Genomic DNA, 23911 nt, shown 5'->3' with positions numbered 1-23911 from the left:
TCCGTTCCGAGGCGCCTTTCGTATCATGAGTTTTTCGTATCTTGGACCACATTTTCCATGTAAAATGGCTAATCCGTTCCAAGCCCTCCAAAAACACCCCAGTAAATTTCATAATAAAGCTAAATTGACCTATAAACAATGAAATACTACAACAATTTGGACCATTCAATACCTAAATTAATAACAAAAATGCAACACCTGTAAATAAAGTGTATATTAGTGTACATGGTAATAAGAATTATTACTGTACATAAAATGTGGAAGCTTACCTTTCGAGTGAGGCTATCTCCGAAAGTGGCGGCAGAGGAGGAGGAGGACAAACGGCAGATACGTACACTTAACTTTACGAAACACATAAAAAATGTCAGAAAAACAAAATGAAATTTTCATTATTAAAATGAAGTTTTATTGTATACTTACCGAACAATTATACAGCCGTGATTTCCACGAGCGGCAGGATACTAAATTCAAATTTAGCGCGTAGGCGTCGCCAACAACTTGGTTGGTGATGACGGTCATCTCCCTCCACTCGCGGGAGAACCAGGTCAACTGCCCAGGTGAATCCAATTCTTTCTGGCCGTCCGTCCACCTCAAAGGATGGAGGGTGGGTATAATCATAATTGTTCGGTAAGTATACAATAAAACTTCATTTTAATAATGAAAATTTTCATTTTTATTGTAGTGTCTTACCGAACATTATACATCTGATTACACATTTATGGGAAGGTGGGATTTCAGTGGACCACTAGTATTTCTAAATGGTTACATTTATTACAATACCAGTAAACACTCAAGGTGTCTGTTGTACCTTACCTTGTAAGAGAGCTACAGCAGACTGTTACTGCCTCTGGTCGGTGCTCTTCTTACTATTGTAGAGGAATGGAATTTGACCAAAGTTAGCCTCTACAGGAGTTGGAATCCTTCCATAGTTCAAGCGAGTCAAGGCTGACTGACGGAGGATAATAACAACAAAGATTGCCCTTGCCCTGGGCTAAGACCAGAAATTCAATCATACAAAACATTTGTCACCAACACCAGATTTAAAAACATATATACCAACCATTGTAAAATCTGACCTACAGACTGGTGAGTATCCCAGGTATCAGTACCCCCAGCTTCCCTTGAACTCAACAACCTATTCAAGGTGAAAAGTTAGCATAGAGGTGACGACCCCTGTGCCGTTTCTCCCAACACCATGCCAGAAATCGCCACCGGACTTAACGTTTTACAATTCTCGAAAACCGTTTCTATCTCTTTGAGATAATGACTCGCAAAAAACCGAATTCGATCTCCAGAACGTGCTCGAAGAATCGAAGCTAAAGATAAATTCTTTCTGGATGCTAAAGAAGTTGCCACTGCTCTAACCTCGTGAGCTTTAACTCTCAGAACGGAAAGATTGTCGTTCTCGGACTGATGTGAGCTTCCCTGATAAGCTCTCTAATAAAGAACGATATAGCGTTCTTAGAAAGAGGACGAGAGGGATTTTGAACCGAGGTCTAGAGCTTAGAAGATTGTCCTCTAATACCCTTAGTGGCAAACAGATACTGCTTAATAGCCCTGACTGGACATAAGAGCCTTTCTTCCTCCTCATGTCCAACCAAATCGGATAAGTTCCTTACCACAAAACTCTCGTCGCCAAGGATTAGAAGGATTCTCATTTTTGGCTAGAAAGGTCAAAGATACCGAAAATACAGCATTGCCTTGAGAGAAATCGACTCTTTTGTCTATAGCGTGCAATTCGCTGACACGCTTAGCAGAAGCTAGTGCAATAAGAAAAAGTGCCTTCTTAGTCAAGTTCCTGAGTGAAGCCGACTTCAAAGGCTCAAACGGTGGCCCCATGAGGAACTTAAGCACCACATCTAAGTTCCAAGCCACTGTATCCTGCGGGAGCTTAGTGGTTTCGAAAGACCTAATGAGGTCCGACAGATCTGAATTGGAGGAAATATCCAAACCTCGATGTCGAAAAACCGAAGAGAGCATGGCTCTATATCTCTGATCGTCGAAGGAGCCAGTTTCTTAGAGTTCCTAAGAAATAGAAGAAAATCTGCTATTTCTGTTAAAGAGGTCGCAGAAGTAGAGACTTTAGCACTTCTACACCACTCTCTGAAGATTCTCCACTTCCCTTGATAGAGTTTGTTAGAAGACTCTCTCCTACAACGAGCGATAGCTTCTGCAGCTCTTCTTGAAAACCCTTTCGCTCTGACAAGATTCGGACAAGTCTGAACCCTGTCAGAGCTAGAGCGGACAAGTTTTGGTGGAACCTCTTGAAGTGAGGTTGTTTGAGAAGCCACTTCTCTGGAGGAAGAAGTCTGGGGAAGTCTACTAACAACTGGAGAAGGTCCGGGAACCACTCTTTCCTGGGCCAAAAGGGAGCGATTAACGTTAGTGTTACATTGCTGTGCGAACATGAACTTGTTCAGCACCTCTCTTATTAGACCGAACGGAGGGAATGCATAAGCTTCCAGACCCGACCAATCCAACAGCATTGCGTCCAGCCGACCAAGCTAGAGGATCTGGAACTGGAGAACAAAAGAGAGGAAGACGGTTGTTCCTTGATGTCGCGAACAGGTCTATGGACGGTCGTCCCCAAAAGGCGCCAAAGTTTCTGACAAATCTTGTTGTCCAAAGTCCACTCCAGAGGTAACACTTGCTGTTGACGACTTAACTCATCCGCCAGGACGTTCATCGGTTTCCCGGAACAAATCTCGGGACTAGCTGAACCTTCGCTTCGTTTTGACCACAGGAGGAGATCCTTGGCTACTTCGTATAGAGAGAAAGACGAGTCCCCCCCTGTTTCCGCACGTACGAGAGAGCCGTGAGTTGTCGGAATGCACTGCCACTACCCGACCTCTCTACTAAGCTCCGAAACTGTCTGAGCCCCAGGAAAATTGCTAAAAGTTCCTTTACATTTATGTGGAACTTCTTCTCCTTCTCCGACCAAGCTCCTGAAGTCCGTTGATTTCCCAGCAGGGCTCCCCAACCTGTGTCCGATGCGTCGGGAAAAGAACTGTAGGTTCGGGAGGATGGGTCATAAATCTAACCCTTCTTCCAACATTGCTCGAGAGAGCCACCACCTTAGGTCCTCTTTTATTTGATCTGTGACAGGAAAGGTAATCAAGTCTGGTTGTGTTCCTGCACCAAGAGGCTCTCAGGAAAAACTGCAGAGGTCTCATGTGCAGTCTTCCCAACGTCACAAATTTCTCCACTGACGTCAATTTGCCCAGGAGCCATCATCCACTGATTGGCAGAACTTACCTTTTTGTCCAAGAACTCCTGAACTGTCTCCAGCAGCCTTGAACTCTTCGGGGACAGAAAAGCCCGAAAAAACTTAAGCATTCAGAATCATCCCCAAATAAAGGATGCTCTGAGATGGAACCAACTGGGACTTCTGTTTGTTGACCAGAATTCCTAACTTTCTGGCAAGATCCAGAGTTGTTCCAAGGTCCATTCATGCACCGACTCTCTGATTCCGACCGGAGAAGCCAATCGTCCAGATAGAGGGAGATTCTTACTCCTAATATGTGCAGCCAGCTTCCTATGGGGATAGACTGTGACTGAGAGCCCGGTCGCTGAAAATTGAGGAGCGGTCGTTTTAGTCCGAAGCAAAGCGCCCGAAACTGAAACACCTTGCCTTCGAACATGAACCTCAGGTACTTCCAAGATTCACGATGTATCGGAATGTGAAAATAAGCGTCTTGCATGTCCAGAGAGACCATCCAATCCCCCTGTTCTGATGGACTCCAGAAACCGACCGAGTGGCTCCATATGAAAATTTTGTTTTCTGGACATGCAAGTTCAGGGCGCTCACATCCAAAAACCGGCCTCCAGCCCCCTGATGACTTGGGAACTACAAAAAGGCGATTGTAAAAGCCTGGAGGAAAATCCCCTCTATCTGTTCTATCGCTTCTTTGAGAACAAGACTTCACTTCTTCACTTTCTCTGCGGCTAGCGCCAGAAATTTGTCTGAGCCCGGAGAGTATTGCCTGGAATGGAATTGGCACAGGTGAGAGCGAGGGAGGTGAAACGAGAGGAATACGATAGCCGAAGACTTGAGTACTTGCACTACCCAGGTTTCTGCTCCTCTGTTTCCCATTCCTCCCAAAACAGAGCCAGCCTGGCTCCCACTGGTGCATGAAGAACCGAGCTTTCATTTGGAAGGTTTGTTAACCTTGGCCGAGGCCTTAGACTGAGGTCGCAAATTCGACTTCGGCCGAAGAAGCGCTTGGGTTTTCTCCCTCGAAAAGGCGCTTGGGCCAGAGGAGAAACGAAGGAACAGTCTCCAAAGGAGCTTTAGGTCTCTTAGTAGACTGTGCCAGTAAAATCTGAAGTAGATTTCTTATCTAGTGCAGACGAAATTGACAACACTACATCGTCTGGAAAGAGGTTATCTTTCACAAAAGGAGCAAACACGAGAGCAGACTTCTGTTGGGAAGTAACCCTTTTAGAAGCAAAAGAGCACCAAAGTTGCCTTTTCTTAAGGGTACCAAAGGCGATGAGCGAAGCTAACTCATCACATCCATCCCTAATGGATTTGTCCGCAACAGGATAGAACTCAACCAATCCTCGCTAACTCCTGAGAAAGAGAAGGACAGTCTTCGATCTTGGCCGCTAAAGCGCCAATAGTCCAATCAAGGAAGCTAAAAGACTTCCAAAAGTTTAAATTGATTCTTTACAACGTGGTCCAACTCAGGCGCTGTAAAGAAAACTTTCGCTGCGGCGAAAGCAGATCTTCTAGAGGAGTCGATTAAACTGGAGAAGTCTCCCTGGGAGGAGGCAGAAAGAACTCCCAGAGAAGGAGCTTCCCCATTTAGTACATAAAACCTATACCTTTCTTACGAAGCAACTTAGAGGGAGGGTAAGCAAAAAGAGCCTTCCCTAAGTCTCTTTCATAGACATCCATTTCTCCGTCTCTTTCAACGAATGTCTAACCGCTTTAGATAGAACAAGTTTTGGGAGGAGAGGGTCTGAAGTTTTCCTCCTCATCAAAAAGTCGAAGTTTGGGGAGCGCGGAGCCGCTTTCTCAAAATAATCTGGATAAGATACCAGAAGAAATCTAAGGAGACGTGAATAACACAGAGTGATGTGAATCCTCCTCCTCTACTTCTTCTTCATTCTCCGATACCGCCGAAGAAGTAGACGGAACTAAAAACCGGATCTGAAGGTTTCGAACCACCCTTGGACTCATTCATCCAGTTGTTAACATCTCTAACTGCTTGCGCAAAGGCGCCAGAGACGAATCAAAAACAGTTAACGTAGGCTTGGAAGAGCCTAAATGTTCAGCAGGAGGCGGAAAAGCTACTTGCGCCTCGCTCGGAGCCACCGAAATTTTCGAGGCGAAACAGGCGCATCAGGTGTAACAGACGAGAAAGCGCCTAAAGAAACACCCTTAGAACTGCAGCTACAGCGCTAAAACCACAATCTCTACTAGTAGATGGAGCTTCTCCTCCCGAAAAAGGCACAGATTGAGGCGACGAACGAGCCGCTAACGGCCGAGGCGCAACCCTACTCTCGGCTCCTTATTCCGCTTGACTGGAGGGGGCGAAGAATCAGCGCCTGAACGCCTCTAAGGGACGCGAAACGGGCGAATCTCGCCAAGAGCGCCGCGCGACCGGAGACGAATCGCTTGAATCATTCGAAAGGCGTCTGACCGCAACACCTTTCCAACGCTTAACCGAGCCCTGTTGAGGCGCAACAGGCTAACAAGAGAGGCGCTGTCTGTGGGCAAATCCCTGATCGACTCCCTTGGACTTCCGGTATGTCTTCTCCCCGGTGCGGGGGAGCTGGACAGTGACCTTTGTCTAGGAGACATGTCAGGACAGACAGACGCACCCTCAACTACACTCGTACCTGAAGCCGGTTTCTCCAAAAACGTCTTAACTGAATTACCAAGTTGCAAAAACCGTATTCGCTAGTACCGAAAATTTCTGATCTAACCTCGATTCCAGACTGGCAATGGTGTCGGAAGAAACTACACGGGAAGCCGGAGAAGTGGGATTAGTAGGAGAATAGGAGGTGTAGTTAAAGGAGACATAACAATTTGAGGAGAAACAGAAGGAACAGATACATCGCAAGACGAAGCAGAGCTAAGTCTACTTTCCCTAAGCGCTGCTTTTCTAATTCTGTCTTTAGCTAATTCTGAGTATGAACTAAAAACTTCCATTGAGAATCAGTCCAATCACTACACTCGTTACATGTTCGATCTGCTGAACAAACCTGTCCCCTACACTTAACACATTTAGTGTGAGAATCATACTCTAACTTGGATAATCTAGTTTTACATCCTGAGATGCAAAACCTAACTCCGACGGACTAGAATCCGACATGGCAACGCCTAAATAATAAGCAAAATAACAACAACGCCAAAAAAGAGTACTTCACCAATTCCGAAGATCAAATCCACAAGAAAAAACCGAAGCAAAGTCATCCAACCGCACGACCACCGATGTTCACCGGACGCCGGCAGGAAAAGAATTGGATTCACCTGGGCAGTTGTACCTGGTTTCTCCCGCGAGTGGAGGGAGATGACGTCATCACCACCAGTGTTGCGACGCCTACGCGCTAAATTTGAATTAGTATCCTGCCGCTCGTGGAAATCACGGCTGTATAATTGTTCGGTAAGACACTACAATAAAACTAAACTTTACAAAACACATTAACAAAACTGTAACACTTAACTTTACAAAAAACTTAAAATAAAATTTATTTTGTCTTTTTTTTATTTTTACATTTCTTTTTACTTTTTTATACTTTACATAATTTCAATTTCTTCATCACCGAATGGATGCCAGTCCTATTACGGAATTTTTCGAACCACCCATGAGAAGCCTTGAACTCTGGGGTTGCCATTGATGTCCCCTCTCCGCCGTCGTCTTCGGCTTGGGCAATCAAATCGCCGAAAATAGCGCTGGCCTTCTGGCAGATTGCCGTCTCGGTTATCATATCGCCATCGATTTCTTTGTCCTCAATCGATACAAAAAGCAGCCTTTCCATTTCATTATGCACATGGCTCCTCTTGTTGGACAAAATAGTCACACCCTTGGAAGGTGTAGCTGCTTTGATGGCTTCCTTCTGCTTAAGGATGGTGCCTATCGTCGACGGATTTCGGCCGTATTCCTTAGCGATCACGCTCAACCGCAAGCCAGCTTCATACTTTTTTATTATCTCCATTTTTGTCTCCATAGAAAGCATTCTCTTCTTTCTGTGAACTTCAGCAACTTTCTTGGGACCCATGACTATACGTACTGTACATAATTAAGTTATGTAGTACGTATACTAATTAGGTTCTCACACAACACAATAAAGTAGCACAACGAAATCACTAACGAATTTACGTTACTAAACGAAATTGTTGGACCGAACGAATGCAGCGTGCGTACGATAAAGATTCTGGTACGAGGTGGCCAGGGTAGGGACCCCACCACGTACGTACGTATAAGATGCATGATGGGAGGGATGCTGTCCAATAGGAGAGAAGGATCTCATGGCGGTGGCTAGCATCAGGAACTGATGAGAGAGCAGGAGGATGGTGGCGAGTCTACTAGAACTAAGATGGCGGCACGCGGCGCGAGTTTCAAAATTGTTATCGGGCGAATCTCGAACTTTCAGAAACCTTTTGTATCTTGAAAACTTTTCGTATGTAGAGCCGTAAATTTTTCGCATTGGCTTTCGTATCTCGAGCTTTTCGTAAGTTGAGCCTTTCGTATCTCGAGGTACCACTGTACCTCGAGATACAAAATTAATCCGTTCCGAGGCGGCCTTCGTATCATGAGCTTTTCGTATCTTGGACAGTGGCGGCTCGTCAATAGGGACTGTGAGACTGCAGCCCCCCTATCAGACGCCAGCCACACATAACGTCATAACACAAACAAACACATGGACATGCATGTGAAGAAACTCATCACTGCATCAGAGTACTGAACTTAACATTACACACAGTGATACAAACGCACAATAACCATGCAAATTACATTAAACACAACATAATTACACGAATGCGGGGAGAAAGGTGGAGGGCTTCCCGCGCCGGAAAGGAGAGCGTGGACTGCCGGCGACGCAGTCTTGTCTCAGCTGTTGTTGTGAATGGGAGTGTTCTTGCGTCTCTCTTATTTTCAATAGTGTTTTTCAATTTGCCAGGGATGATTTTAAAATATTATTGAAGTGTAACAATTAGGTTTTTGAATAAATTTTCTTTTTATGTCTGTTCGTTTCCTTTCACACAATATTAACCCTCTTACGCCGATTGGACGTATTAAACGTCGAGTCAAAAATGTCTCCCATATGCCGATTGGACGTATCATACGTCGGCTCAAAAAGGTTTTTTGAAAAATTCGCGGAAAAATACTTATAGGCCTACCAGCCGAAAACTTTTGTATCACGCGCCTTGGGGGATGCTGGGAGTTCACGGATCAAGGCCTTGTTTTTTTGTTTACAATCGCTACGCAGGCGCGAATTTCTTTCTTATCGCACTAAAAGTATCAGTGACACATCTCGGAAAATTATTTCGTCACTTTGACATAATTTTTGCACCATTTTAAATTATCCTTTACATGAAGTATTATATATGAAAATGTGCGCAATTTCATGTAAAATACAACAAAAAAATACTCATGATTGTAGCTTTTATCAGTTTTGAAATATTTTCATATAAATAACGATAAGTGCAAAATTTCAACCTTCGGTCAACTTTGACTCTACAGAAATGGTCAAGAAACGCAATTGTAAGCTAAAATTCTTATATTATAGTAATATTCAATCATTTGCCTTCATTTTTCAACAAATTGGACGTCTCTAGCACAATATTTCGATTTATGGTGAATTTATGCAAAAAACTTTTTCCTCACGTTCGTGCGATAACTCTTCCGATAAATTTTTTCGTGCGATTGTCCTAATGTTTGCACCTTTTAAATTTGCCGTTACATAAAGTTTTATATATGGAAATGTGCGCAATTTCATGCACAATACAACAAAAAACAACCCATGTTGTAGCTTTTATCAGTTTCGAAATATTTTCATATAAATAACGTTAAGTGCAAAATTTCAACTTTCGGTCAACTTTGTTTGACTCCCGAAATGGTCGAAAAAAGGAATTGTAAGCTAAAACTCTTATATTCTAGTAATATTCAATCATTTTACCCTTCATTTCGCAACGACTTGGAAGTCTCTAGCACAATATTTTTGATTTATGGTGTGATTATGAAAAAAAAAAAAAAAAAAACATTTTCCTTACGTTGCGCGCGGTAACTCTTCCGAAAAAATCAGAATTTTTTTGTGCGATTGTCGAAATGTTTGCACCATTTTAAAATTAGCTGTTACATAAAGTTTTATATATGAAAATGTGCACAATTTCATGTAGAATACAACTAAAAATGATTGAAGGTTGTTAGCTTTTCTTTTTTTTTGAAATATTTGCATATAAATCACGATAAATAGAAAAAAAACCACGTTCGGCGTCAAATTTGACTCTACCGAAATAGTTGAAAAAACGCAATTGTAAGCTAAAACTCTTATGGCCTTAGTAATATTCCGTCATTTTTCTTCATTTTGAAACAAATTTGAAGTCTCTAAAACAATTTTGTGATTTATGGTGAATTTTTGAAAATATATTTACCTTCACTCCACGCGCCGATTCGCGGCCGCCAAGTCTCCGAAATACGTACATCGCATTTTCCTAATATTTTCTCCTTTTCATATTAGCCTTTTCATAGAGTTTCATATATCAAAATGTGCGCAAATTCATGAAGAATACAATAAAAAATAATTGAAGGTTGTAGCTTTTTCCATCTCCGAAATATGTGCATATAAAAAAATATATATAGAAAAAATTTCGACATTCGGTCAAATTTAACTCGTCCGAAATGGTCGAAGTCTGCAATTCTAATCTAAAACTCTTACAGTATCGTAATATTCACTCATTTGTCTTAATTTTGAAACAAATTGGAAGTCTCTAGAACAATATTTAGAATTACGGTGAATTTTTGAAAATAACATTTTTTTTACTTCTGCGCGTTACGAATTCGTACATCATTTTGTGATAATATTTTTCCGGTGTTGCTTTTATTGTTTTACTATGTAGTTATATATCAAAAGGATTGCAATTTAGTGTACAATACAACGAAAAAAATTAACTCGTTAGCTTTGACCGTTTTTTGCACAGCATGATTTGAATACAATTATCTATGAATATTTTTTTTTCGCTACCATATATCGCATTATTTACATATGATAATGTTATTATTTTTCATTCTGATGATTGCATACTAAACTTCAGGCAATGAAAAAAAAAGAGCCAAAAATGAACTCTTAATCTTCAAAACTAAGCGCGCTGTGATTTTTTGAAAAAATTATTTTTTTCCGCTTCCGCGCTCACTCCAAACAGGCGCCGGCATAACAGGAGAGGTTTTGATTTTTTAGGGCTTCGGCGTAAGAGGGTTAAAATGACAATTTTGTCCAAAATTGCATTTTTCCTAACTATACAAACCTGAGGTCCTTTTACAATAGGAAGGTTACTAGCGGCAGCTGCATAGGTCGTAAGCTTTTCGAACAAGGGGTTCGGTAGTTAACTGCTTGTCCAACAGGCGCGCGCGCGCGACTGGGTGGGGAGGTAAACAATCACTTTTGTTTTGCTTTTGCCCAAGCAAAAACTGCAGAGTGAGGGGTGGCATGAGGTGGGACTATGTGTAAAAGGACCTCAGGTTTTGTATAGTTACGAAAAATGCAATTTTGGACAAATGTCATTTGTTCGACACAGCATACAAACCTTCGGTCCTTTTACAATAGGAAGACTCACTTCTTGGTGGGAGGAATCTGAGTCTTTTGTGAACAGACTGGTGTTCGCCCAAGCCAAATTGGAATGCCTCCCTGGTCGTAAGAGCGAGGGAGGGATCCAAGCCTCTGTCCGATTGATCGGGGTGTGCACCGCAGGATCAATGGTCAGACCTCTGGACCAAGTACTAAGAGAGAGGCAAGCGTATCTCTTAGTACCAGCAACAAGAACAAGTTCCTATTTGCAAGAGGCAACATAAAGTTATGGTTTTGTCTCTTGTTGGCATCCACTTCCCCCCCCTTGTAGGAGGAAGTGTGGATATTCGCTCCCATCCCTAGTGAAATGGATAGGATGGGGCTCTGTCGAGTAGCTCACCTGCATCTCGTCCTTATCCAGCAAGGTGATGACCGTAGCCCTCTACCCACAGGTAGAGGGGAGAAAAAGATATAGGAAGAGAAGCCAGTCACTCTCTCATTCACTTATCTATTCTTACAGTCACCACCAGGACTCGATGCTGTTCAGCCTGCTAGGGTCTGGGTTAGCTACACAACGTGTGAGCAGCCACCACGGGTCCAAGGAAAACGATCCAAGGACCTTGGGCAATATCCAAAAGGTAGAAGGAGGTGCCAGTGGTCTGGTTGTACCAGACCCCTGCCTTCAGTACCTGCGCCACGGAGAAGTTCTTGTGTAACTCGAGGGAGTGTACTTCTAGGTCATCTTGGTGCTGACAAAGTGTCTTCAACACTCAGCCTGGGATGTCGAGTTTCTTCAGAAAGCGCGGTCACGCTTTCACAGGACAAAGCAGCATCTCCTTCGCATCGAAGGCGGTGAAGTCCATTAGGGAGGGGATTGTGAAGGACTCTAACCGATCGTCAGGAACCGAAGGGTTCTGAGTCTACGCTACGAAGTTCGGTACGAAATCGAGCGTCACGAATCCCCATCCCCTGGATGCTTGACTTCGCAGGAAAGTCATGCAATTACCCTCAGAGGAAAAGAAGGGAATGGTCCGTATGACCTATCCCTCTTCTCGACTTCGGTGATGTCCTGTACCCATACTGGTCTATCCGTCTGCAGCGAAGTGTCTCACATTCTCCTATCCCCATGCAGTGAAGTTCTTCTCGGTAGTGGATAGGACACCGACACTCAATGGTGGGTGTCGATGGTATGGGTACTGTGACAAGCCGTAGGACGAAGAAAAGACTGTTATGGAACAACCGAACTAAGTCCACAGCGAAGTTCGTAACTGACTTGGGCGCTCTGACAGCTGCCGACTGACTGCGTTCGGTAGGAGGCAAGTTGTCCAAGCACCCGAGCAAGTCACGTGACCTTCGCCTTAAAAGGGTTATGCCAAGAGACTAAACAAATAATTTGTTCGTCACCGATGCCAGACGGCGAGGTGATGATTCTCTTAAGGCATGTGCCCAACAGGCGAAAGTCAATTGCCTTCTAGAGACCGAGGTCCCTGATGGCAAGATATCTCATAGTATAGTTGACTCTCAGCTAAGGAGAAACAACACTATGTGTCGTTGAAAACGAAGGTGTACAGCCTACGTCTTCACAGCTGAATCGAGAGAAGGATTCTCAAGATTCTGAACCTGTGCTACAAAGACTGAGAACGCTAACCGCTATTCATTGCTGTCTGGTAAGGATCGTAGTTGCAATGAAAGCGGAGCGCTTTTCAGTAATGAAGACACAGGGAAATACTGCCTGAATTTGAATTTGAATTTATAAAATTTGTGGCCATTTGCCACGCGCCGGAGCCAAAGGCCATTCAGCGCATATATATCAACGGGATATATTTACTAATAGAAGATACACTTATATAATTAAATCAAATGATTAAAATCAAATTCAAATTAAAATACTCAATTAAATATCATAAAACAAATGGATTTCCTTAAGAAATTTAAAAATCTCCTCTGTGGGAGCACCCTCTCCTAAAATATCTGACAAAGGTTTGTTGGTGAAACCAAACCGACGTCTATGATTAAAATAAACAGGACAGTCAACAAATATATGCCTCACTGTAATGCCAACATTACAATTGGAGCATTGAGGAACCTGCCTCTCTGCTCCACTAGTTAAAAGATACCTGTGTGTTAAAAATGTATGCCCTATACGCAGGCGTGTTAAAACTATACTAGATCTTCTATCCATCCCAACAGAAGGTGACCAGGGATGAACAGAAGGTCTGATCGATTTCAGCTTTAAATTGTTATTTAAGTTGGAACCAGTGATTCTGCCACTTAGTCTTACAAAATGATTTAAATAATAAAAAGTTTAAAATCTTCACAGGGAACCCTCACAGAGTGGGAAGCCCGGGAGGAAGCTGCCTGCTTAGCGGCTGTATCAGCCAGCTCATTACCACGAATTCCCACATGCGAGGGAACCCAACAAAACTTCACACTGATGTGTTTTCGAGAATGCAGGAGGACCAGCCAATCCTGCACCTCTTGAATGAGTTGATTAGATGGCATCAACTTCTGTAGTGCAGATAGAGAACTCTGGGAATCACAATAAATAATATACGAGTCCCCAGTGCTACCTGTACTAAAAATAAATTTTAAAACACTAAAAATAGCATAAATCTCAGCATTAAAAATTGAGAAGTTAATAGGGAGGCTTTTTTTTTAATTGTTCTCTCACCGATGATGACAGAACATCCAATCTCCATTTGCTGATTTTGACCCATCTGTATATACAGCAATCGAGTTACTATGCTGAGAAACATGGCCAAGAAGCTACTTTTAAGCTGAACACTTGAGCTGATTTTTATGTTGTCTCTAATTTGCAAATATCTAAAGGAGGCTACACCATGGAGGAATTTAGAAAATGTTGTTTCCATAACCAGTGGAGGAATAAGGCCTACCTCTCTTGCACTGATGTTTAATCTAACTTCAAGGGGCTTAGGTAATGTAGGTTTTAGTTGGTGCTCTGTCAACGGATGTTTTATATACTTAAAGTTTGGATTAGACTGAGAGGTTAGTGCTCGTGACAAATATCGGAGACCCTGTTCCTCCCTCTGAATGAAGAGAGGAGGAACCAGAATCTACATAAAAGTCTCTCAACAGGAGACGTTTTAAAAGCACCTGTACAAATACGCAATGCCATATTGTGTACTACATCCAGCTTGCCTAACAAGGTCTTTACATGCCGAGCCATAAATCTGAGATCCATAATCAATCTTACTCAAGCATAGGGCCTGATAAATTCTTAATAAAGTAGTAACGGTCAGCTCCAAAATTCAGGTTACTAACAACTTTAAGAATATTGCACCGTTGTTTAACATTAACTGCAGTCTTATTTGTATATATTCAGCAAAAGTCAATTTTTTGTCAAAAAATAATTCCTAAATATTGACTTCATCTTCATACAACAAAATAGAACCTTCTAAAAAATAAGGTTGGAATCTCTTCCCTTCTACGTGTTCTACAAAAACGTATATCTTTAGTTTTCTCAGCAGAAAATTTGAAACCTTTACTATTAGCCCAGGTAGTAGCAGCATTAATTGCAATCTGAATTTTAGTACAAGCTTCAACTGCAGTAGCTCTACTACACAAAACAATATCATCCGCGAATGCTTGACCAGTTACTCCAACAGGGAGATGTTCAAGTAACCGTTAATGGCAAATATTAAAAAAGGTTGGACCCTAAAAAAGCACACTCCCCTGTGGAATGCCTTCTTCCTGAAGATAACTCTGATGAGAAGGTGGCCCAATTCTAACTTTAGGTACCGGGCAGACAGAAGTCTTTGGCAAAATTAAAAACATATTTCCACCAATAACGCCATCAACCAGCTGCATTAAAATACCTGCCCTCAGGTAGTATCAAAACGCTTTTTTCCAGATCAAAGAACACAGCAATGGTTTGATTTTGGACTGCAAAAGCATCTGAATCTCACGTGTGAGACATAATAAGGGATCCAAAAGTACCATACGAATTCTTGCTGAAGCCAAATTGCCTCTTCGAAACAACAGCTCTTGTTTCTAATAACCATATCAGACGAAATTCACCATTCGTTCGTAATCTTGAAGACACAGCTGGTAAGGAGCAATAGCCTATAACTTTTGGGGATGACTAGGGTCTTTCCCGGGCCGGGTTTTAAAAAAGGAACTATAACCAGAGTTTTTTTTTTCCACAACTTGTATGAAGTCCCTGAGCACCGAAATTCTTTAAAACATCGACAAAGAATTCTTTTGACTCCAGAGGTAAATAGGAAATCATGGCATAAATAATATCATCTTCTCCAGGTGATGTTGGAGAGGACAAAGATAAGGCATATTCGAATTCGACAATACTAAATGGAAGGTTTATATGCCTCAGAGTTAGAACAACAGGCGGATTAACTATAGTCCCATGTTTCAATATTGCGAAATTCAGGGGTAGTAGTGACTGGGGCTTGAAATGCTGGAAAGTGCAGAGCCAAAAGTCTCTGCCACCTCTCTTGCATCTGATATAACCACCAAGTTGATTTTCAAAATCGGTAAAAGGAGAGTGGAAAATTTTCCCTAGTATTTACGGATTCTATCCCAAACCAGAGAAAAGTGGCGAGTTATACTTTAATTCTGATATGTACTTTGATGAAGGGATCCCTCCTTTCTTCTTTAAAGACTTGCTTTTTGTTTTGGCGAGGTTTTTCTTGTATATATTCTATTAACTAAGACAGGACGCCTTGCGATATCGCTTGTAACTAGCTCTTGCAATTTTCCTACTCAAGGCACATTTGTTTACTATTCCACCAAGGTACCAGTGGATGACGGGTTTCCCTGATGTTTTAGGAATTGACATCATTGCCCCTCCAATCATTATACTAGCGAGATATTCGTAGGCAGCCGAGGGGCAAGAAATTCATTGCCTTACGATTTGGGTAGATTTTTCATACAGCTGTCAATCTGCCTCCTTTATCTTTCCCACTTGGGTAAAGATTGGGGAGGGTGTATTTTTGTACATACTTGAGCTGGATGGGATAGTGGTCCCCGCTCCCCATAGAGATTTCATCCATGACCACTTATAGTCTAATCGTAATGACGACGAACATATTTGAAGATCAAATTGCTGAACTAGAGTTATGGGCTACATCAAATCCTTGTAGGAGAAACCATCGTCATTAAAACTACATCATTGCAATCTATTAATCTTTCAATTATAAGACCATGGTGATCACACCCTACCTTTCCCCCCACAAAAGTATGTTTTGCATTAAAATCCCCCATCAGAATGAAAGGCTGAGGTAGTTGGTCTACAAGTGATTGCAAATCTTCAAACCTCTAATTTCTGGACTGCCAGCTCTGTCCACCAATCGAGTTTCTAGGCCAGGTTCTAGATAAAGAGAGCACAGAGTGACCCATTTATTGATGAAAATCTGTGTTGCACAAGCTTGCAGTATGGAGTCTAATTTGATAACTTTTTGTGGTAATGGACTTGGCCGCAATAATACATGTACCACCATGAGAACGTTCACTACAGGTGGTGGAGATCTGTGCAAAATAAAGTTCTGTCCACAGTTAGGAGAAACTTACCAAGTTTAGGTCTCTTGCAAACAAAGGGCAGCTAAAATTATGCTCCTTGAAAAGGACCCGGACCTGTTCGTCTGTTTGAATGGAAACCTCGTATGTTTCCACTGACATACAGCCATTATTTACTATTAGATTTTTTTTTTTTTTTTTTTTTTTTTTACTTTTTGGACTTAGATTGGGGCTGGTCTGGAAAGACTTGGTCTTGGTCTTTGTTTCATAGAAAGAACTTGACAGATCCTAAGAGACCTGCTATTTCCTCTCTTGGGAACCTACTATGGTGTGGGGGATATAGGTGGAGATGATGAAGGAGTGCGGGGGTCTCTTATTCTAAGACCGGCACCGTCTCTGCAGCGTGCACCTGAGGTGCACTGATCAAGGTGTCATTCCTGGGACCTACCCAGATCAGGCAGTGAAGCTGCCTGTGAGGCTTCTACATCAGAAGCCCGAGAGACCTCCCAGAAGCCCAGAGGCAGGCCCATCGGGAGGGGACAAAGGAGCCTTCTTGGATGAAGGCGGAGATGCTGAATGTACTTCGAGCTCAGAAGGGGATAGCTGAAGCTTTGGCTTTGAAGTTGGCATCCTAGTTTGATCATTTTTATTCGATTTTTCCAATTTTCACTACATCACTATATTGAGGTCTTGGGAACAAAAGTCTTTTTTGCAGGCCAATACTTAGATGTTCAGCATGAGCTTTCTCTATGCTGCCACTTCTTTTTTTAAATGACTCACATTCCTTATGCCTTGCATTATGATTTCCCTTACAAGTTATACATATATTGGATTAGAACATTCGCCCTTCATGCTTTTGTAAAGAGCAGGCAGCAACTAACTGGTTTCGAGTACACACCTTTGACCGAGTGGCCATATCCAAAACATATGAACGCCATTGGAGGGTGGTCTATGCTTAAAAGGTCTAAACATGAAATCTCTCCTTGTCAACATATACATAATCAGGAACTTCATCATTAGTGAAACGTGAAAATAATAATTCTTGACCTTGGCCCCCGAACTTGAAAACCAAATCTCCACAATTTATCATCACACATTTCCAGCAATTCCTCGTCAGACAGTTCATATAGCTCTTGACTGAAAACCACCTCCCTTAGCATAACTTAAAACTATAGTGTGGTTTCACATCTTTTATCATATTAGTATTTTTCAGTTTAGAGATCATGTGGCCTTTTGTCTATAAGACTTTTGCATGAACCAAAAAGCTGTTCTTTCCAAAATCTAGTAATATCTGAGTTGGTCATTGTTCCTACCATGTTCTTAAAATGTTCCTGAAAGTGAAAAAGATTACAAAAGTCCTGATTTTCGCTGAAACAATCAGCCACCTGGCAGTAGAGGTGTCCTCACCTTACATTTTTCCCATCTGAAGTTTTCCTGACTGACTCTAGCTGATAAAAGGAATCTACTTCAATATTCTGGGGGCATTTTTATGAATTAATACACACTTTAATTTTTCCTTATGTGAACACTTGAAAGCATTCACGGGCATTCTTATGAGTAGTAAACTCATCCAAACCCCTCCAATAACGGCCCAAAAATCTTCAGTTTTCCAACCAATACTTAATAACTTTAATTTCACCATATCTTTCCAAACACTTTCCATAAATGCAAACACATTAAATCTGAGGAGAGAGAATCAACATAAAGGATTCTCTCACCACTACTAGAACTTTCCATAGCCACATTCAAGGTCTTGCCATGGGTCGTCTTCTGTACAATTGAATTTTCTATAGGATTGTCCTTGTCCGTGCCAGAGGTCGAAGAGGAGGGTAGTGTCAGGAGGTCGCATTGTCTCTGGGGGGGAGTTTATCATAGGGTCGTTATTCATTAATCCTTCAGCAGAAATTTGAAAAACCTACTGCAATCAGGCAGAAATCCAGGTCCCCCGCACAAACCCCTCTCTCACCAAAGACACTCAGCAGAGACTGACTCCCATATGTCCGACTCCCTACCCTACCCCGAAGGATAGCTCTATCATAACATGAGTGGCTCAGTGTAAGCAAAACCCGCTTGATAGGACTGAGGGCATAACTAGTATGCAATCATCCCCACCATTCATGTTACAATAGAGGGCACACCGGAAAGATGCCGAGAGTCCTACCGTAGAGACTATACCTCCCCGGACCCTTCCGCAGGACGTCCCCCATAGGTAGTTCCGCCCCGATGGATATTGCTATGAATCATATCAACATCCTCAGGGTCCAAACATACTCGAGAGGCGGACCAAACCCTCTACAGTCTCTGCCATTTGGATCAAGAAAGAGCCATGCGCAAGAGCCCAGCCCCTGCCCAACCCGTAAGAAGGTTTTAGTGAAGAAGGGGGGGCGGGGGGACAGCTAGGTTGAGCAACTGAGTTAAAGATAGTAGAAGAGAGGAAACAAATTTAAGTAAGAGGAAAATTGAGACTTTTGGATTCGAACTGGGAGATATTTCTCCCAGTTCGAAAGCCCTCTTGCCTGCTATGCATTTTCAGCAGTCAGCTGAAAATGCATAACTTCGTCAAGGCAGTCTCAAATCAAGAGGGAATACTGCCTGAAGAACTGCTTCTCATGGGCTGAACATTTGGAAGTAGAGCTGTCAGGTCGGAGAGTAGGCGATGTCTTCTGACACATCTGTTAATTCGGGGTGGCGAACAATGCATAATTGACCACCTGCGAATACGAGTTATTTTGAAGACAAACTCAGATGTCTGCAAAAATCATTCGCATTATCGCGTGCGATGCAGCGGGAGACTAGTACAGACTTCTGTTACCGTGCGGTATCAGAAAGATGAAAGAGTCCAAGAGATATCTCTGTTGAAAATTCTCGCAATGTCGAAGGCGATGAAATTGAGCGTCACAGCAGTAGATGGTCCTTCATTATTGCGAGAATCCCCGTTAATCAGAGACCTAAGTCCATGATTGTTGGGGCAGAGATACGGTTCGGTAGTCAATCAAACCAGGGGAGAGAGAGACGTAACAGACCGTGCATCTCGGAGACCTAGCTGATACCGAGCTGCTATCACTTATCAGGCAGTTCAATACGCAGTAGCTCTCGGTGACTCGTCATCCTGAGTTGCCAGGTAATCCCTTCCACGAAGGAATGCGTTCGGCTAGCACCATCGAGCATAAAGAATACGCTCGAGCAATTATATTTAAACGAAACGGATTTCGGTAAATACAAAAGCTGATTTGGTGTTGTCGTGACAATACCAAGTAACTAAAATCGAAACTGATAAAACTGCTGGGAGGTTGCAGGCAACCCCAAGTTGCAGTTCAATTAAGATACAATTCGTCTCGGTCACGAACCGTAGAGTTAACTAAGGTATGCGCTACCCCTCGGACAATTCAACTGTTAAAAGAATCATGTCGCGAGGGTAATATACATAGTATATTTGTAGGTTCTGTACAACGACCGCCATCCTAAATTCTTTTCCCCTCGAGGAATGAGAATAAGGATTGGAGATCGACCGCCTTCGTTCTCTAGTCAAGAGAGTGAAGGAGAAGTCTTTCCCAAAGGAAAGCTTCAATGGTGAACAGAATACCGAAGACGATAGTTCAAGCCAAACTGGAAGTTCCCGTCCGTTCTTCTCTATTCCAGGTTTAATCGCCTACTGTGAGATACTCTTCTTTCAGCAGCAGTCTTCTTTCCAAATGCTAGAAATTACAGCATTCGAGCATAAGCGAGGTTCCCGATTATCGTGTAACAATTATCGGGGATTCTCACTCACTTTGGACCGTGGTCTCGCCTAAGTGTTTGGAGATCGTAAAAACTCGAACACTCTAAAGTGGCGCTAGAAATTCCGTAGAATTCTAAGCACTCTGCGAAACCCCCACCGAATTCGTCAAACGATATCGGCTGTGGTCCTCTCGATTCCCGTAGAAATCGAGAAAGGGGCAGGATCCCTCCTCAACGACCGGGGCTTACGTCAGGTAGGACCCGAAGGTCCCCCCGGTAGCGCAGTCCCTAACGTGGGATCTTACAGAGAAATCTCGTAGTATCCTTCCCCTTTCCCTCGTAGCCGTAAGGAGAGAGGGAATGGGGGAGGAATTGGATACTGGCTCGCCTTCCCAGCGGAACTAGTAGTTGGTGAAGAAAAGGAGCAGCCATCGCCTTACGGCGATGGCCTCTCAAAGCCTGGGAAAACGTATCGTCAGGAGAAAACGTTTTCCCGAGGAGGGTTACGAACTCATACTGTAGGTAAGGGTCTGCCGCCACTGTGAACGTCGTCTGGGTGGGGCTAATCGACACCTGACAGGAGAGAGCCGATACCGTCCTCCGACTCATTCCAGTCCTCGTCGAGGTCGAAACCTCTCAGGAGGACCGACCGAAGGGGTATTCAAATACGGTGTCCGAAGACACGTAGAACGCCTCTGTCGCAGTAGAGGATGTGGAAGTAGCTTGTTCGACCGGCCAGAAATGACAATTTGTCCAAAATTGCATTTTTCCTAACTATACAAAACCTGAGGTCCTTTTTTTACATAGGAAGGTACTAGCGGCAGCTGGATAGGTCGTAAGCTTTCGAACAAGGGGTTCGGTAGTTAACTGCTTGTCCGACAGGCGCGCGCTGCGCGACTGGGAGGTAAACAAACACCTTTTGCTTTTGGCCCAAGCAAAAACTGCAGAGTGAGGGGTGGCATGAGGTGCTATGTGTAAAAGGACCTCAGGTTTGTATAGTTAGGAAAAATGCAATTTTGGACAAATTGTCATTTGTTTGCCGACACGGCATACAAACCTTCGGTCCTTTTACAATAGGAAGACTCACTTCTTGGTGGGAGGAATCTGAGTCTTTGTGAACAGACTGGTGTTCGCCCAACCTTGGAAGCCTCCCTGGTCGTAAGAGCGAGGGAGGGATCCAAGCCTCTGTCCGATTGATCGGGGTGTGCACGCAGGATCAATGGTCAGACCTCTGGACCGAGTACTAAGAGAGAGGGCAAGCGTATCTCTTCGTACCAGCAATGTAAGAACTTGTTCCTGTACAGGAGCAAATATAAAGTCATGGGTTTGACTCTTGTAGGCATCCACTTCCCCCCCTTGTAGAAGGAAGTGGTGGATATTCTGCTCCTATCCCTAGTGAAAGGGATAGGATGGGGCTCTGTCATATAGCTCACCTGCATCTCGTCCTACATCCAGCGTAGTGACGACCGTGGCCCTCTGCCCACAGGTAGAGGAGGAGGAAAAGACGGGAAGAGGGAGCCAGTCACTCACATCATTCACACATCCATCCACAGTCACACCAGGACTCGATGCTGTTTCAGCCTGCGAGGGTCTGGGTTAGCTACACAACTTGTTGAGCAGCCACCACGGGTCCCAAGGAAAAGGTATCCAAGGACCTGTGGGCAATATCCCGAAGGTAGAAGGACGTAAAGGTAGTCTGGTTAACCAGACCCCTGCCTTCAGGACCTGCGCCACGGAGAAGTTCTTACGAAACGCCAACGCGGGGCCAATACTTTCTGACTTCGTGAGCTCTCGGACGGGACATACGGATGTCGTCACTACCATCAGCTTCATACGCCCTCCTGATGACCTCACGCAGCCAGAATGAAAGAGTGTTCTTGGATACTTCTTTCTTGGTGACCCCGGTGCTAACGAAGAGGCGTCGACACTCAGGCCCGCAGGTGTCGAGTTCTCTTCAGATAGCGCCGTAGCGCCCTCACAGGACAAAGCAGCATCTCATCCGCATCATTATCGGTGAAGTCCAATAGGGAGGGATCGTGAATGACTCGAACCTGTCGTCAGGGATCGACGGTTTTCTGAGTCTTCGCAACGAAGTTCGGGACGAAATCGAGCGTCACGGATCCCCATCCCCTGGAGTGTCGTACATCATAGGAAAGACCATGAAGTTCCCTACTCTCTTCGCCGATGCCAGGGCCAGCAAGAAGAGGGTCTTGAGGGTCAGATCCCTGTCTGACGACTCTCGAGTGGCTCGAACGGCGTTCGAGTCAGACTCCTAAGTACGAGAGTCACATCCAACGCAGGGGGCCTGAGTTCCCTGGTGGGCAAGACCTTTCGAAGGCTCCTCATAAGCAGGGAGATCTCGAACGAGTTCGAGTGTCCAATCCCCTCAGTTTCAGGACGAGCGCCAAGGCGGCTCTGTATCCTTTGACTGTGGGACTGAGAGGAGCTTCTCCTCGGCGAAGAAAAACGAGGAAATCCGCTACCTGCTGAAGAGTGGCTCTGAGAGGAGATAGACCCCGTCTACGACACCAACCACAGAAGACGCCCACTTCCCCTGGTACACAGCTGCAGAGGACTGACGGACGTTTCCAGCCATCTCTGTTGCTGCGCTACGAGAAAAGCCTCTCGTTCGCAAGAGATGGTGGATAACAGCCAGCCGTGAAGACGTAGGAGGGACTGGACTGCTGGTGGTGGTACCAAGCTCGACGTGTGGCTGGGCGAGAAGGTTGTGCCAAGGGGGAATCTCTCTCGGTTCTCCTGCGAGAAGAGCCAGCAGGTCCGGATACCAAATGGCCTGTGGCCATTTGGGAGCCACCAGGATCATCCTGAGATTCGGGGTGACCAGTGCTCGACTGATCACCTTGCGAATCAGCTGAACGAGGGAAAGGCATAGACGAAGAGGTTTGTCCCACGGGTGTTGAAGAGCGTCCTCTGCAGCTGCCCATGGGTCCGGCACGGCCGAGAAGAACACCTGGAGCTTCCTGTTGTGCCGGGTGGCGAACAGATCCACGACTGGTCGCCCCCACAGGTCGAAGAGCCTTTCCGCCACGTCCTGGTGTAGAGACCATTCGTCCCTATCACCTGATCCCGACGGCTGAGCGTGTCTGCTACTACATTCCTCTTCCCTGAAATGTAGCGTGCCGACAGCTCTATTGAGTGTGCCTCGGCCCACTCGTGCACCTGCCGAGTCAACTGGTACAACGGGAGAGACACTAGGCCCCCCTGTTGTTGACGTAGGCCACCACCGTGGTGTTGTCGCACATCAACCACCACTGAGTGTCCCATCAAGCGGTCCTGGAACTCTTGGAGAGCGAGGAACTCTGCCTTGAGTTCCAGTACATTGATGTGAAGGTGCTTGTCGTTCTCGTCCCACACTCCTGAAGTCAGCAACTCCTCCAGGTGTGCGCCCCATCCCTCGGTCGATGCGTCTGAGAACAGCTGCATGTCCGGGGGGGGGTGCGCAGAGGCACTCCTCTTAAGAGGTTCCTGTCGTCCAGCCACCAGGCTAGGTCCTGCCTCACCTCCTGTGTCAGTGACACTGGAAAGCTTGGGGGATCCGTCGCCTGTGACCAACTCTCCTTTAGTCTCCACTGAAGAGACCGCAGGTGAAGACGCCCGTGAGGGACTAACTTCTCGAGTGACGACAGGTGTCCGATCACGACTTGCCATCGCTGAGCTAACTGTTCCTGCCGAGACAGGAACTGGTTGGCTGCCTCCCTGAATCTGCTGATCCGCGAGTCTGCGGGGAAGACTCGCCCTGCTACCGTGTCGATCAGCATACCCAGGTACTTCATCCTCTGCTTGGGCTCGGATCGGACTTTTCGAAGTTCACAACGATCCCCAGATCGCGACAGAACTCGATGCAGTCGATCCCTGTCCTGTAGCAACTGCGAGTGGGAGCTCGCCAGGACTAACCAATCATCGAGATACCTCATCAGACGTTATCCCGTGCGAATGGGCCCAAGCA

At 44.5% G+C, this 23911-nt stretch overlaps 1 long non-coding RNA gene across 3 annotated transcripts in view; it reads right to left on the bottom strand.

Moving 5' to 3' along the window:
- LOC135223502 (uncharacterized) overlaps positions 1-23911 on the bottom strand; it is a 60107-nt gene that overhangs the window by 1541 nt on the left and 34655 nt on the right. The window lies entirely within an intron of this gene.

Source organism: Macrobrachium nipponense, chromosome 10 (assembly GCF_015104395.2).
Source record: "Macrobrachium nipponense isolate FS-2020 chromosome 10, ASM1510439v2, whole genome shotgun sequence".
NCBI classification, from domain to species: domain Eukaryota; kingdom Metazoa; phylum Arthropoda; class Malacostraca; order Decapoda; family Palaemonidae; genus Macrobrachium; species Macrobrachium nipponense.
This window is presented reverse-complemented; position numbering and strand designations above follow the sequence as displayed.